A 14,180-nucleotide genomic window follows, 5' to 3' on the forward strand; every position below is an offset into this window, starting at 1 on the left:
GTCAATATTACAAAAACATTACTTGATTGTTTGAAAAAGTAACAATTCACAAAAAGCAATATTCATGCGCACACACCTTCACCCACCCACACACTCACACAAACAGACAGACGCACACACAGACACAAAATACCCTCTCTCTCTCAGACTCTGTATCGAGCAGGTGAAATCATCCTCTCAAGGTCCATTTAAAGGAAAGAAAAAACAGCTGCTCTGTTTTACATTCTCTGCTGTGGACAACTTTTGCTCATAAGACTAGTGGCTGTACCAAGTTCAGAGGAGCCATTTGGAAATTTTGGTTGTCATTTAGAAGAAAATGTCTCTGGTCATGAAGATGGCAGATAATGCTGTGGAATTATGGCATTGAATGGTCCTTGCCTTCTCAATGCAGCACTGGGTACTGGAATAAATGTAGAGTGCTGACCTTTACTGAGCTGTCACAAGGATTCCATGTTCATCTGAGCATCATTCATAAGTGTGAAATCCAATGAAAAGAGTAGTGGCACTAAAGAGCCGAACCCCACCTGGACATAAATTAGCTACTAAAACAGCAGAATATACTTGTAATCTAAAGTACTGTATAATGGAGGGAGTGAATTGAGTTTGCTCCTTTTAATGAATTAATAAATAAATAGATACTGTATTGACTGATTAATTAAAAAAAATAGCATTTACATAAGAATACCTAACCAGCAACATTTTTACATACCACATATGTGAGGCAGCAACACTTTTTTTTAGGCTAGTACGCTTTATGAAAGGGTTGATCCGAAATTTAAGTATCACACCAAGTATAAATTAGAACAAAGTTTAAACAATAAAGTTATATGTCAAATAGTAGACATATAAAAAAGTAAAATATATAATGACAAGGGATAACAAGAAATTAGATACATAAGAATACTATGTAATTTTTACATACCACATATGTGAGGCAGAAACACTTTTTTTTGTTAGTAAGTACGCTTTATTAAAGGATTGATCCGAAATGTAAGTATCACACCAAGTATAAATTAGAACAAAGTTTAAACAATAAAGTTATATGTCAAATAGAAGATATATAAAAAAGTAAAATATATAATGACAAGGGATAACAAGACATTAGATACATAAGAATACTATGTATTCTAATCAAGGAAAACAATTCAATAAAGCATGTGAAATAAAAGTGTGGGAATTTAGAAAAAAGGGGAGGGGGAAAGAAATATATATAATGATTTAGCTTGTCTAAAGATAAGTAACAAAGAACTTCATACTAGATAATAAGAATAACAAACATCTGAAATTATTACAGAAAGACATTGCAAGCAACGTTGATAAAATAACAAAGTTTCATACAAGAAATATAGGAATAATTTGAAGCTAAATGTTTAAGCCAGTTTTGTAACTACTTCAGTGGTTAAATCAATGTGCTTAATACGGAGACTAAAATTGGTAAGCAAAGCAGTTAAAAATAGCCACATTTGTTCTTGTTTAACAGCTATTGACAGAGGATTGACAAAAGCCCTGTCCAATCTATGATGAAAACAAACTCCATACCACCAACCTTCAAAAGTAATGTTAGAAATGTTAGAGGTGATTAAAAGATCTATTAATGGAGCCTTATGAGGCCAAATGTCCCAAACTGGGGATGCACTACCTCTACATTTGTGAGGAATGGTGGAAGGAAGTAATCTTATCTGCTAGTGCCTTATATTTTTCAGAAAAAGAGTTAAGGAAACCACAATGTGAATGGGCTTCAGAAAGAGATAAGACTTTGCTATCTGATAAAAACTAAGCAGTCCATCTAAGTGTTTAGACATCAAGGATTTACAATAAATATTTCTATGCCTGAATGTAATATGTTTAGTATACCAAATAGAGGAAAGGGAAAATGCTATTTTTTGCCTTTAAGTAGGTTAGAAAAAAGAACTTAAAAGTGTATACATCTATGAAAGAACAAGTAATGCAAGTGTGGGTGTTTTTGCTGTAAAGGCTAAAAACTTGGGGTTTGCTAAAGGAGTGTTCTAAAGAAAAAAAATAAAGGTTGGGGCAGATCCTTGTCAAATGTTAGCCAAAGGGATCTTGGTCTAAGGTAGATCACTGTGTGGTGTTTCTGAATATGTGGGAAATTAACCCCTCTATCATGATTCTTTATTTTAAGACAAGAATAAACTATTTTCGATCTCTTATTATGCCATAGAGAGCATAGCAGAAGAACAGTGTCAATACATTTACAATAAACAGTGGGAAATTGCATTTGGATCATAAATAGTAACTGTAGAGTCAAAAGCATCATCTTAATCGTACTAAGACTACCCACCCCAATAATATTTATGGACTCCATTTAGCAAATAACTTCTATATCTTATAGGTAGCATCATCACAATTAAAGCTAATTTTAGCCTTGATAGTATTTTTGAACCAGAGTCCTAGATATTTAGTTTTGTTAGGAGTCCATTTAAAACCTAAATTTTTAAAGAAATATTTATTGTGAAATTTAGAAGACGTCATATCTCAGATTTAGCAGAATTTAATTTTCGAACAAAAAGTAGGGGAGAGAGCCGGGTCTTTGAGTGGAAGGTAAAGGTCAGATTAGAGCATTATAAGAGGATGTCCTCTTCATAAAGGGATAATTTCAATTGGGAGTTATTAAAGAGGAATCCTATAATTTTTTTGTCTTATCAAATTCTAGAGAGAAAGGGTTCTAAACTAAGGATAAATAAAAGAGGGCTTAGGGGATAACCCAGTAGTACTCCTCTATGCAATGCAAAATAGTCTCATACTGCTCCATTTACAAAGATAGATGCTCTAGGCGATAAATACAATATAGAAATTAAATGTAATATTTTGGGTATAAAATCAAACCCTTTAAAGATTTAGACATGAGTTGCCAGTCAATGTGACCAAACGCTTTCTCGGCATCAAATGCAGTAGTAGCTAATTCATGCCATAATTTTAATGCTTTGCTAATAACATTAAAGATAACTCTTGCATTGCTTGAGGAGAAATAGCCTTTGATAAAACCTGCTTATTCTAAGTAGTTTTAGTTAGAATGTATATTCTCAAGTCAAAGAGTTAAACTTTTGGGCAACATGTTATAATAATTATTAATCAATAAGATAGGGCAATACATTTTACATAATTGTACATCTCTGTTGTGTTTAAGGAATAAATAAATAATTGCATCTTGAAATGAACCATAGGCTGATTTAGATGTGTCATAAAAGTGATCGAGTTTAAAGAGTTTAGGATAGCGAAAGGCAGCAAAACAGGCATAAAATTCAATGGTAAAAAGCCATCAGGACCAGGTGCCTTACCACATTTTATATGTTTAGCAGTGAATACAGTTTCTCTAGGTGATATATCTGCTTCCATTGGGAAAAGTCAACATTATCTACATTTGGCTTAGTAATTGAAGACAAATAGTCACTAATTTCACATTTGTATGTGGTCTGTTCAAAGGGGTATAAACGTTGATAAAAAGTCTCAAATTCTGTAAAAAAATCTTTCTGTCTTTCTGGAAACAAGATGGGCATCCAAGGTCCTAATATATTCAATCTTGCTACTTTCTTTACACGCTCTTAAATACGTAGCTAATAGTTTCCCTTCTTTATTTTGGCCGCCATAATATATAGAATTTCGGCTGAATAGAAAGGAGGAACCCTGCTTGGTGGAAATCTTATTGAATTATAATTTAGCTTTAACTGAGTACTGTAATAACGCTTGAGATTCGTAGTGGTAATATAGGCATTACATAAATACATGTATTTGTTGTATTAATAGAGCAACTTATTTATTGAATGCTTGCTTTTTTCACATCTTGATGATTTCACATCTTGCTGATGCTTCCATATAATTTATAAAGAAGTGTCAGAAGACATATTAAGTGTGAAGAAGTCAATAATACATCCTTTGAATTTGGTCACAATAGAGATAGCTAAAAGCAGTGAGGTATTAAATCTCTATTGTATAGGATGTAATGGGCAGGAATCAAATCTATATCAGTGAGAATGGGGGCATGATCAGAAATAAACAAAAACACATATTTCCGCATTAATCATATTTTGTGCAAGGGATTTACTCATAAAGAGATCATCAATTCTGGATTGCGTGTGATGTGTCAGTGAGTGGAATGTGTATTCCCTTAAATTAGGGTTGCAAAAATAACAAGTCTCAACTAGAAATGTTTGAGAAATCATAGAACAAAATTATTTATGCATTGGGGATATATTAAACAGTAGATTTCCTATCTAAAATAGGAGCCACTATCTGGTTACAGTCAATCAATCAATCAGTAGATTTGTAGAGCGCAGTGTGTCACCCGTGAGGGTATCCAACATTGGCAAAGTCTAGTTGAGTATCTGAAATGCCAAGTCTTCAGGGATTTTCAGAACTCTGGAAGAGGAGGTCTGGAAACGAAAGGATAGCTCATTTCATGTCTTTGCTACTAGTTAAGAGAAGAAGCGGCCTCCGCATCTGCTATGTCGGATGCCGAAGATGAGGGTTAGAAAGAGGTAAGCAGAGGTGTCTGGTGGGCTAATGGAAGTTCAGACATGGTTCCAGTAGGCTGGTTTGCAGTTGTGCTGGGTCTTGTATGCATGGGTTAGTAGCTCGAACTGGCAGCTTTTTTGTACTTGGAGCCAGTGGACTTTCCTGAGGTGGGGGGATGATGTGGGTTTTTCTAGGGCAATCCAGGGCGAGTCCGGCTGCAGTGTTCTGTATCATCTGTAGTGTCCAAGTAGCTGAGCTGCACTCCCTATGTAGGGAGCATTGCCATAGTCCAGTTGGCTGGAAATGAGAACTTAGATGATGGTGAGTCTTACGCTTTGGGGAATCCATTTGAATATCTTACGAAGCATGCAGAAGATGAAGAAGCAGGAGTAGGTTACACAGCTGACTGGGTTCTGTCTCTAAACATATCAACAATGACAATATGGAGGGCATTGTGTTTACCATTACTCTTTGCACCACCTTTTCTACCTCTGGTGTGCTTATCTACACTCCCACTGCTGGATCAGCTACATCATTACAATCTCTTTCTGAGACGCTAGGCCAACTTTACTCAATCCATGCTAATTTTAGGGTTCTAGTAGATTTTAATCTTCATGTAGATGACATCAGCAACACATTGGTACAACACTTTCTGGGTACTTTGGAAGGCTTTAACTTGGAACAACTTGTTAAAGTACCCTCTCATATAGCAGATCATACCCTTGATCTTATTTTGGCTTGCCCTCTTCTGTTCAAAATACTTCTGGTAGTTATTCTCAGATGTTCTGATCATGTTTTAATTTTTTTTTAGATTTTAACACCCACCTTATGTGTCCTACCCTGTATGATCAAAAAGTAGTCCAGACCTTGGCACAACGTTAATGACTTGCTTATGGCTTATGCCTTAGAATCTGTCACTATTGATCAGACTGGAGTGTTAGAGAGAGCAATGATTGGGTTCAGAAGGCCATTGGTATTATTGTACCTAAGAAATGGCACTCTGCTAAGAGACTCAAGTCTTCAGCACCCTGGTTCTCCAATGCACTTGAACGTCATAAATCTAGCTGTAAGAGGCTTGAGAGGCACTAGAGAACTAGTTATGATTAATAAACCAATGCAACCCATCAGGATTCCTTCAAGAAATGGCTCGTAAAGCTTCTATTGCCCTGTGAATTACTGAGGAAGATGACTCTCCCAAAGAATTGTTTACGGTAGTTAGTGCCTTTATTTCTCATTTGGTGACTAGACATACGCTTACTCCATCAATGGAACTTTGTGCAGACCTTTCAGATTTTTTTCATACCAAATTTCAGTCCATTTATGATCTTTTTCCTCAGTTTTTTACAGCCTCCTTAGGCTTTCCTCCCTCTCCTTCTGCACCAATTCTATCTTGCTTCTCTCCTATATCTTTTAAAGAATTAGCCAATGACCTTGCCAATGTAAGTCAGGAGCCACACTTGACCTGTGCCCCCCATTTTTCTTAAAATGTCAGTATCAGTGAATAGTCCCTTGGTGAACATCCTGCAGAATGAATCTACTGGTCAGGCAAGTGTCCCCTCTGGTTGGAAGCATGCCATTTTACCTCCCCTACTTAAGAGCCTTCTGCTGACTTTAAGATTTTAAGCAATTCTAGGCCCATCTCACTTCTGCCCACTATGGTTGGTGGAGAAAATGTCAATAGACAGCTTGCTCATTTTTTGGAGGAAAACCATTTGCTTCATGACTCGCAATCAGGATTTCCTCATGGTTATAGCACTGAGATGACACTTTTGGAGGTCTCTGAGCCTACCAAAAGCAATCCTGGCCGCAATTCTTCAGTTATGTTAATGCTTTTTGATCTTCCTGTGGCATTTGATATGGTCCCACATGCTATTTTACTTGAGAGACTGGAAGGCATGGGCATAACTGATCTCTCCTTGTCATGGTTTAAATCCTTTACCAGCAACCACACGCAGACTGTTTTTCTCCCTCCCTTTACTTCTGCAGTGGAGCCTTTGGAGTGCTGTATTCCACAGGGTTCAGTAATTAGCCCTACCCTTTTTATGTATATAGGTCACCTTTGGCCAATATTCTGGAGTCCATTGGAGCCAGAGTAGTTTCTTATGCAAATGATGCACAGCCTTTCATGGAAATGTTCCTTAGTCATTGAGTTTCTTTAAATCTTGTCTTAGATCAGTCCTAGGTTGGATTAATACCCATGTTTTGAAGTTGAACTCAGATTCTTTTATTTGGTACCAAATGTTTCTCCAACGCTAACCTTTGATGGCCATCAGATATGGGAATTCCCCCCTGTCTTTCCCCTGTAATAAGGAACTTGGGGGGTCAAATTTGATGCTGAGCTCACCTTTGAATCTCAGATAAAAACATTGTCTGTTCCTGTTTTCTGATCCTGAGATCCTTGAGGCATATTCTACATTTTATTCCAATGGAACAACAAAAAATGATTGTACATGCATTGATCACTTCAGACTGTACTTCATGTCACTTGCTTCAGCTTCATTGGCTACTGATCAACAGAAGGATTCAGTTTGAGGTTCTTAATTTAGCTTTTAGAATGTTTAACTCTAGGGGACCCCTCTAACATAGGCACCATTTCAAGTTGTCCTCCCAGGTGCGTCTTTGCGATTCAATACCCATATATTGTTTCAAACCCCTCACTTTAATAAAGAAGAGGGGGCTGTTCTTTTGCCTACGTTACAGCCAAACTGTAAAATGCCTTATCTCTGGCCTTGAGAAGCTGTCCATCTGAAATGCTTTTCAGGAAAAACATTAGAAGCGTCTCTTTGACTCTGCAATAACCCTCTCACACGTTTGCTTCTGCCTTTAGACAATGTGGGAATTCTTCTCGCTAGCACTGGGCCACCTTGTTATGTTGCTGTGGGTGTTAAAAATACATTCTATTGTACTGAAGAAGCTGGAGGAGGAAACTGAGTTGACCTGAGTCGTCATGGTTGGCTTGTTCTCCAGGATGATGCCTTAGTTCCTAGCATGGATAGTGGGGGTAGAAGTAGGTTCAGAGGCCCACCAGTATGGTACGCATGGGGACAATTTGTTTCCAAAGATCATTACCTTTGTCTTGTGTTGATCTTCAGGCAGTTGTCAGTTGTCAGTTTGCTGATGCTTGTCATGCATTTGTGGAAGTTGGTCTTGGTGGTGTCTTCAGAGAGGGAGAGGGTGTCATCGGCATCTGCAATGTTGAGTCCATGAGTTTTGAAGATGCTGACCAGAGGTGTCATATAAGTGTTAAAGAGTGTGGGACTGAGTAAGGATCCTTGGGATCCTATACCGATTATTTTCTTGGGTTCGGAGGTGAAGGGCGGAAGGCAGATTTATTATGTTTTTCTAGTGAGTAAAAAGAAGAATCATTTAAGGGTGGCTGCTTGGATGCCGAGGTTGTGCAGCCTTGTGATGAGTGCATGGTAGGAGACCATATCAAAGGCTGCTTGCTGCTAGGTCTAGAATGATCAAAGGTGTGGTCTCTACTTGGTCGAGTAGGGCTCGAATAATCAGTGGCTGCAATTATGGCTGTCTTGGTGCTTTGGTTGCTGCAGAATCAAGATTGGGAGCAGTCAAGTAGGAGGTTCCATTCCAGATGTGAGGAGAGCTGTTAGTTGATGGCTTTTTCTAATACTTTGGCCAGGAATGGGACACTCACAAAACATTACACAGTATTCAGAAAAATTGACTTTTATGAATAAAAGAGTTCCTGAATTGGAGCAAAGAGTCAGTGAAATATCAAGACTCTTTTCAATGGGAGATCAACACTTTAAAAAGACACACTGAGGACATGGAAAATAGAAATCGTAGGAATAATTTGAGAATTAATGGCCTACCAGAAAACACAGAGGGAGAGGATCCGACACATTTCTTCACCTAATTTCTTCCATGGATTCTGATTACATCATTGAAAATTCAAAAAAAGGATTCTGATTACATCATTGAAAATTCAACGAGCTCACAGACTGTGTCCTAGATCAACATCTGAACCCAGACGGGTTATCATCCTCTTTCTTGAGCATTTTGACATTTATTAAACATTTTAGACTCTGACAAACTAAAGAAACAAACAATATGATCTAGTAATAAACTGTATTTTTATCAGGGTGTGGTTAAAGGTACAGCAGAGAAAAGGGAGCAGTTCCTGGAACTTTGCCCACAGTTAGGCACCATTAATGCTAGATTTGGTTAAATTCTTCCCTGAAGATTTAAATGGATTGAGATGCAGCCCAAGTCATTTCCAGTCGTTGAGGTTAATTCAAGCATTCCATCCAACACTTTCTTGTAACTAGGGCAAAGCCAGTCCTGGGTAGCTTGTGTTCCAGTTCAGGGAGGACCTGGCTTCACAGTTTGGGCTGGACTGTTCTATTTGGAGCAGGGTCAAGATTTATTTGCATAGAGCTGGGTCCAAACTGAGATGACATGGTGTGCAAAGTAATGATGGTTCAGGATGCGGCCTTGAATACTTAAAAGTGGCTGAGGTAAATTCAAGCATTCCAACTATCAGGTTTTTGTATACTTTAGTATGTTACCCTAAGTGGGACGGGAATGCCCAGATGTGGGTCCCATGCGCACTGTGTCACTGGAACCAAGTTGTACCTAGTTGATAAGCCCACAATTCAGGTAAAACCAGTCCTGGGTTACTTGTGTTCTGGTTCAGTGAAGACCTGGCCTGGCAGTTCAAGCCGGACTGTTCAGATTGAAGCAGGGTCAAGACTGGTTTGCACATAGCTGGGTCCAAACTGAGGTGGTACGGTTTGCAAAATAATGATGGATTGGGATGCAGCTCTGAATAATTACCAGTGGCTGAGATTAATTCAAACATTCCATCCATCACGTTTTTTTGGTTCGCTTACAGATAACAGTATCAAGATTCACCAATATGCCAAAGAGATATGACTGTTCTTGAAGTTCTCCTTCACTTCAGACATCTAATGCCTCAGAAACTGCCTGCACTTCATCCAGCCCAGGATGTCCGGTGCCTACTTGAAGCCAATCCCAACCCAAGCACCACTGAATTCCTGTTATTTGCCAGAAGCAGCAAACAAGAAAAAGTACCTAGCTCAATGACATGCACCTTGATTGCATGGAAATTCAAATTTTGCCAAATACCAAGCTACTTGGATTTACCTTGAACACCAACTTCAAACTTAAAGTACACATTGCCAATTAAAAAAAATGGCCTGGTACCAGCTTTCTCTTCTAAACAAAGTGAAACAGTGTCTTTCAGATAGTGTCTTCAGAAGTACTGTTCAAACCCTTATACTCTTGCATCTGGATGGTGTTAGTACCCTCCTCCATAGCCATGCATACTACACATTGGCACCTCTTAAGGGAATGCTAAACACCCATTTCCTAACGAAATATGAGCACACAACCCCATTAATTGGGAACTGCATTGGCTACCCTTGCCTACCCGCACCATCTTCAAAACTAACTCTATCATGCACATAACTATCACAATCATCCCCCTTACTTATCTTATGAGACGTTCACCATTTCTGGTGGTTTTCTACATACCCCCTGACATGATACTATCAGACTGCAGACTACAAGATGTGAAAAAGAAAAAGCAAGGTTGCACGTTTTTTCCATCTATGCACTCAAGACCTAGAAAAACATTCCTGTATCATTCAGAATTGCCCTAACAGTGCTCCAATTTAGGAAAGAATTGAGAACATACATCTTTACTGAACACTACATCATAATGCATTAAACTTCCATAAACCAGCTACCTCTTCTATTCTCTTCTATTCTCTTGTTGAATCTATGGTTGTCTTTGACCTTGTACAGCACTCTACTGCCTTACAGAAATATCACATAAAAACATACATAAAGCCTTTTCGGTCTATTTATTGCAATAAATCAGGCATATAATTGGGTTGAACCTGATTTTTCCTGCCTTGTAGACTGCAACATTATAGTGCAAAGATGTTCTACATTCTACTCTGAAACCTACTTGGTACCATGGGGCAAGGTCCTTCTAATTGGCACAATCTGTTAGGTTTTTCAAGATAAGGGAGGCAGAATATTTAGCTTCTACACCTAGTAGAGCTATCATACAGTAGTTATTTGGGTCCGATAAAGCACCCATTTTGTGAAAGGGCAAGGAATTGGGCCCCAGCTCTGCTAATATTGAAAATAGTAAGCATCGTAAAATAGAACGAGCCAGCAATCCCAGTAGGTCTCACCAGACTTACAGTGGCCCTCTAGAAGTCTGTTTGGGCTGGCTGCTTGCTCAATCAGATGTTACTTTACCTATCATTTCATGTACCCTTCCCAAAGAAGAGCACCCATCTTCCTACAGTGTAGTAGAGCTCTTCAAGTCTACATTAAGATGTTTGGAGGTAGCCTAAATCAGTCCTTCTATAGCCAAATTTTCTTGGTCATTTACTGGCTAGAACAATATAATATATGGGATTCTATAATCTCTGTGTATTCACCAATCTCTAATTTATTTATTATCACCAACTAGTAACGCAGCAGGTCACCAATTATAAATAAAAGACGTCAAACTCGATGATTATGAGTTATTCCAGTCAGGTTCTGATGTCATATTGCTTGGTGAAAGAGCCAGCAGCTGAGGCGAAAGGCAGTTCAGGCCAAAGAGCATAATTGAAGCAGCTGTTTAGCAACAACAATTGAACATTGCTTTTCTTTCTTCTGCTGTATTTTTTGACCTGACAATGACAACATGTTTATTTTTTACACTTCTTAGATAGTTAGAGAAAGGCTAGAATTGTTGTGCATGTTTCTACACATGCTATTGTAGCTTTATTATTTTTTAAAGACTTAAATTGAACTGTTTCTAATGTAGATTTTTAGCCCTCGGTGACGGGCTATACAGGTCATTAAAACACCGCTCCAGTTTTAATGTTCCAAGCCCAAAGCGAGGGTCTTTAACAAGGGAGTGGGCCTTTAATGCAGATATAGCCCAGCTACGGAGGGCTAGAAGGCTATCAGAACATTCCACCACTAGAATGCATAATGTCCTTCCCAATAAAACAAAGGCCCTTGGGATCCATGAGGCCTTTGTTCACACCAACACCTGTGAACAAAATGTTGGAGTTCCAAGTTTCTACCGGCCATTAGAAGCCCAGAGCACTCCATTGTTGTCAATGGAGCTCTCAACATACCAATGTTCTAATATCTGTTTGCAACAAAAACCAGGTTCTTTGTGTGTTTATTTTGAACTAGAGGTTTTATTTTTATTCTTCATATATACAAACATGCTTGCTTTTTCATATGAAAGAGCTACGCACCAAGGTTTTTAGTGTTTAATGGAAAAGGTGATGGTGTGATCATGTATTATATGGGAAAGTACCCTCTAGAGTATATGATAAGGATATTACAAGTCAATGTGGGGTTCCATAACTTTATAAAGGAACTCAACCCTCGGTCTAGTTCCTCTACATGGTTGCGGTACTCCTCAGTAACTTGCAATATCCTTATAAAATACAACAGGGGGTGCTGTATCCTTATATAGTGAGGGAACATCTTTGGTCCATTTTTCAGATGAGACACTAGTGTTGCGGGTATTCTGCTCATGCACAGAACTATGCACAGGAAAACAGGACTTCAGTGAATTGTGGTGTACCAAAAAACTCACCTCAGTACCCAGAACCCCTATCCGACTAGCATCAGTGTCTCATTCGTTCTCCGTATCATCTCAAAGCTACCAATGATTAGACAACCCAGAACAAGTTCCTTAGGGTACTCTCAGGAATGATGGGAATCAGAAACACCTTTTCGTTATTATTCTCATATCAGTCCACAACAAGAGTAATCAGAGACATGGAAAAGTTCAAAATGTTTATTTTTAACTACGTGCTCTAAGGTGCAGTACTTTGGCTAATATAAGCAGGCAAATGATTAAAAATAAAACCATCAGCATTGTTACAATACCATAGAAAATGACGGGCGCAATCATAATAAAAATGATGTGGAAAACAAGTCCTATAATACGTTGTGAACCACCCTCCCTTGGTTAGTAAACTAGTTGTATACACTAATAGAAGGTCTCTGGGTTTGAATGGGGAACCCCATACCTCAAAGATCAGCTTAGGTGAATCACATCACAGGATCAGCTCTGCTCTCTGTGTCTGGAAAGGTTTTCTCCAAGTGCCTGAATCATGCATGCAAATGCAATATTAAAGGCACCCGAGTTTCAGATATTTGCAGCTATGTGCGTGTTGTGTCTAGAGCGTGGGCCGATCAACCTGAATTCAACAGCATACATTGTTATTTGACCTTGACGGCTTCTGCACACAGTGTTCAGACTAAGGTTGCAGTGCACGTCTAGGGATGTGAACAACAGACCGTTCTCAAGTGAAGAAAAAGCAAGCAAGCAGTTTTACTTGTAATAACAGCTACCTGTAGTGTCGTGTGCAAAAGCAGCAAAGTGGCAAGATGACTTTTCACATCTAAAGCGCTTATGCTAACTTACCAATGTGTGCACATTAAACCCCATCTCCACTACACCCTCCCTTGATCGGACCACGAATGGAAACAGGGAAGCAATGTAGGAACACAGAGTTCAAGTTTGAACGAGACAGAACCAAGTGCATGTATTGTGAAAGTTCGAAAAATTTGCTGGTAAAAAATTAAAAATTAAAACGTCTCTCATGGGCGTCACAGATGCCAATGTGGAGTAAAAAAGGAAAATTAAAAAATCCGGATTAGGACGTGCGGAAGATGGGCAACTGCCAATTCAATCCATCAACGTGTAGGCACAATAAGTTGCAACTGCCTCCAAGAGGAAGTCATTATAATGTTCAGTAAAAGAGTCAGCCATCCAGTCAAGTAAAGTAAATGAACATACATGTTCTTCGATAACCGGAGCCTCTAGCACCATCTGAGGACAACTTGTGTGTTCTTCAAGATAACTTCTCGCCAAGAATTCATATGCTGCCGCATATATATCCCAATTCCCTAGGACTCCATGCGCCGCTCCACAGGCCATAATCCCGATACCAGAACAGTCCAACTCATGAGCCACTAAGGGACTCATCAGTCGATCATAATCCGGGGCAGGAGACGCTGTTTTCGACAGGCACAAATCCAGAGCACATTCGAAGGGACAATCTTGGCAATGGAAAACAGGTTGGAGGCAAGTAAAGTAGGAGAACCGGAAGGATAATCCATAGGCTACACTTAAGGTGGCCAGTGTTAATGTTCCATAAGAATCAAGCATCCGGTTACGCAGTTGAAGCAGCCGTGGCAGGCTGTCTTGTGATACAGATCGTGCAGCCATTGCGGATCAAGCAAACCAACAGGAGCACACCAGCAGTCAGGGCGAGAATCAACGGTAGCCCGCCGAAGATGCTGGAAAAAATAGAATGAAAAAATGCCGGTATCACACCAAATATTGTTTGGAAGGAGGTCACGAGGCCAGAGCCCACAACTTTGAAAAAATGTACCAAGCCAGTTGTTGACAAGGCATTGAATATAGTATGAATCAGAGCACCGAAATGAAGGGGGAGATCAGAATTTAAAAGCACATGCACCTCGGTGCGGGTGTATGCTACGTGAAGGACAAATGTTTCACGGGCAGAAGTCAGGGCAACCTCTTTTTGAAACAATAGAGCCCTTATTCTGCTCATTTTGTTGAACTCTGCTTTCAAGGTTGGTATGGAAGGCCAGATGGATACATCTAGTCTCCCATGCGGGGAAGGGAAAAGGACATTTTTAGAACAGAAGAGCACAGGATT

Source organism: Triturus cristatus, chromosome 8, assembly GCF_964204655.1.
Source record: "Triturus cristatus chromosome 8, aTriCri1.1, whole genome shotgun sequence".
Lineage (NCBI taxonomy): Eukaryota > Metazoa > Chordata > Amphibia > Caudata > Salamandridae > Triturus > Triturus cristatus.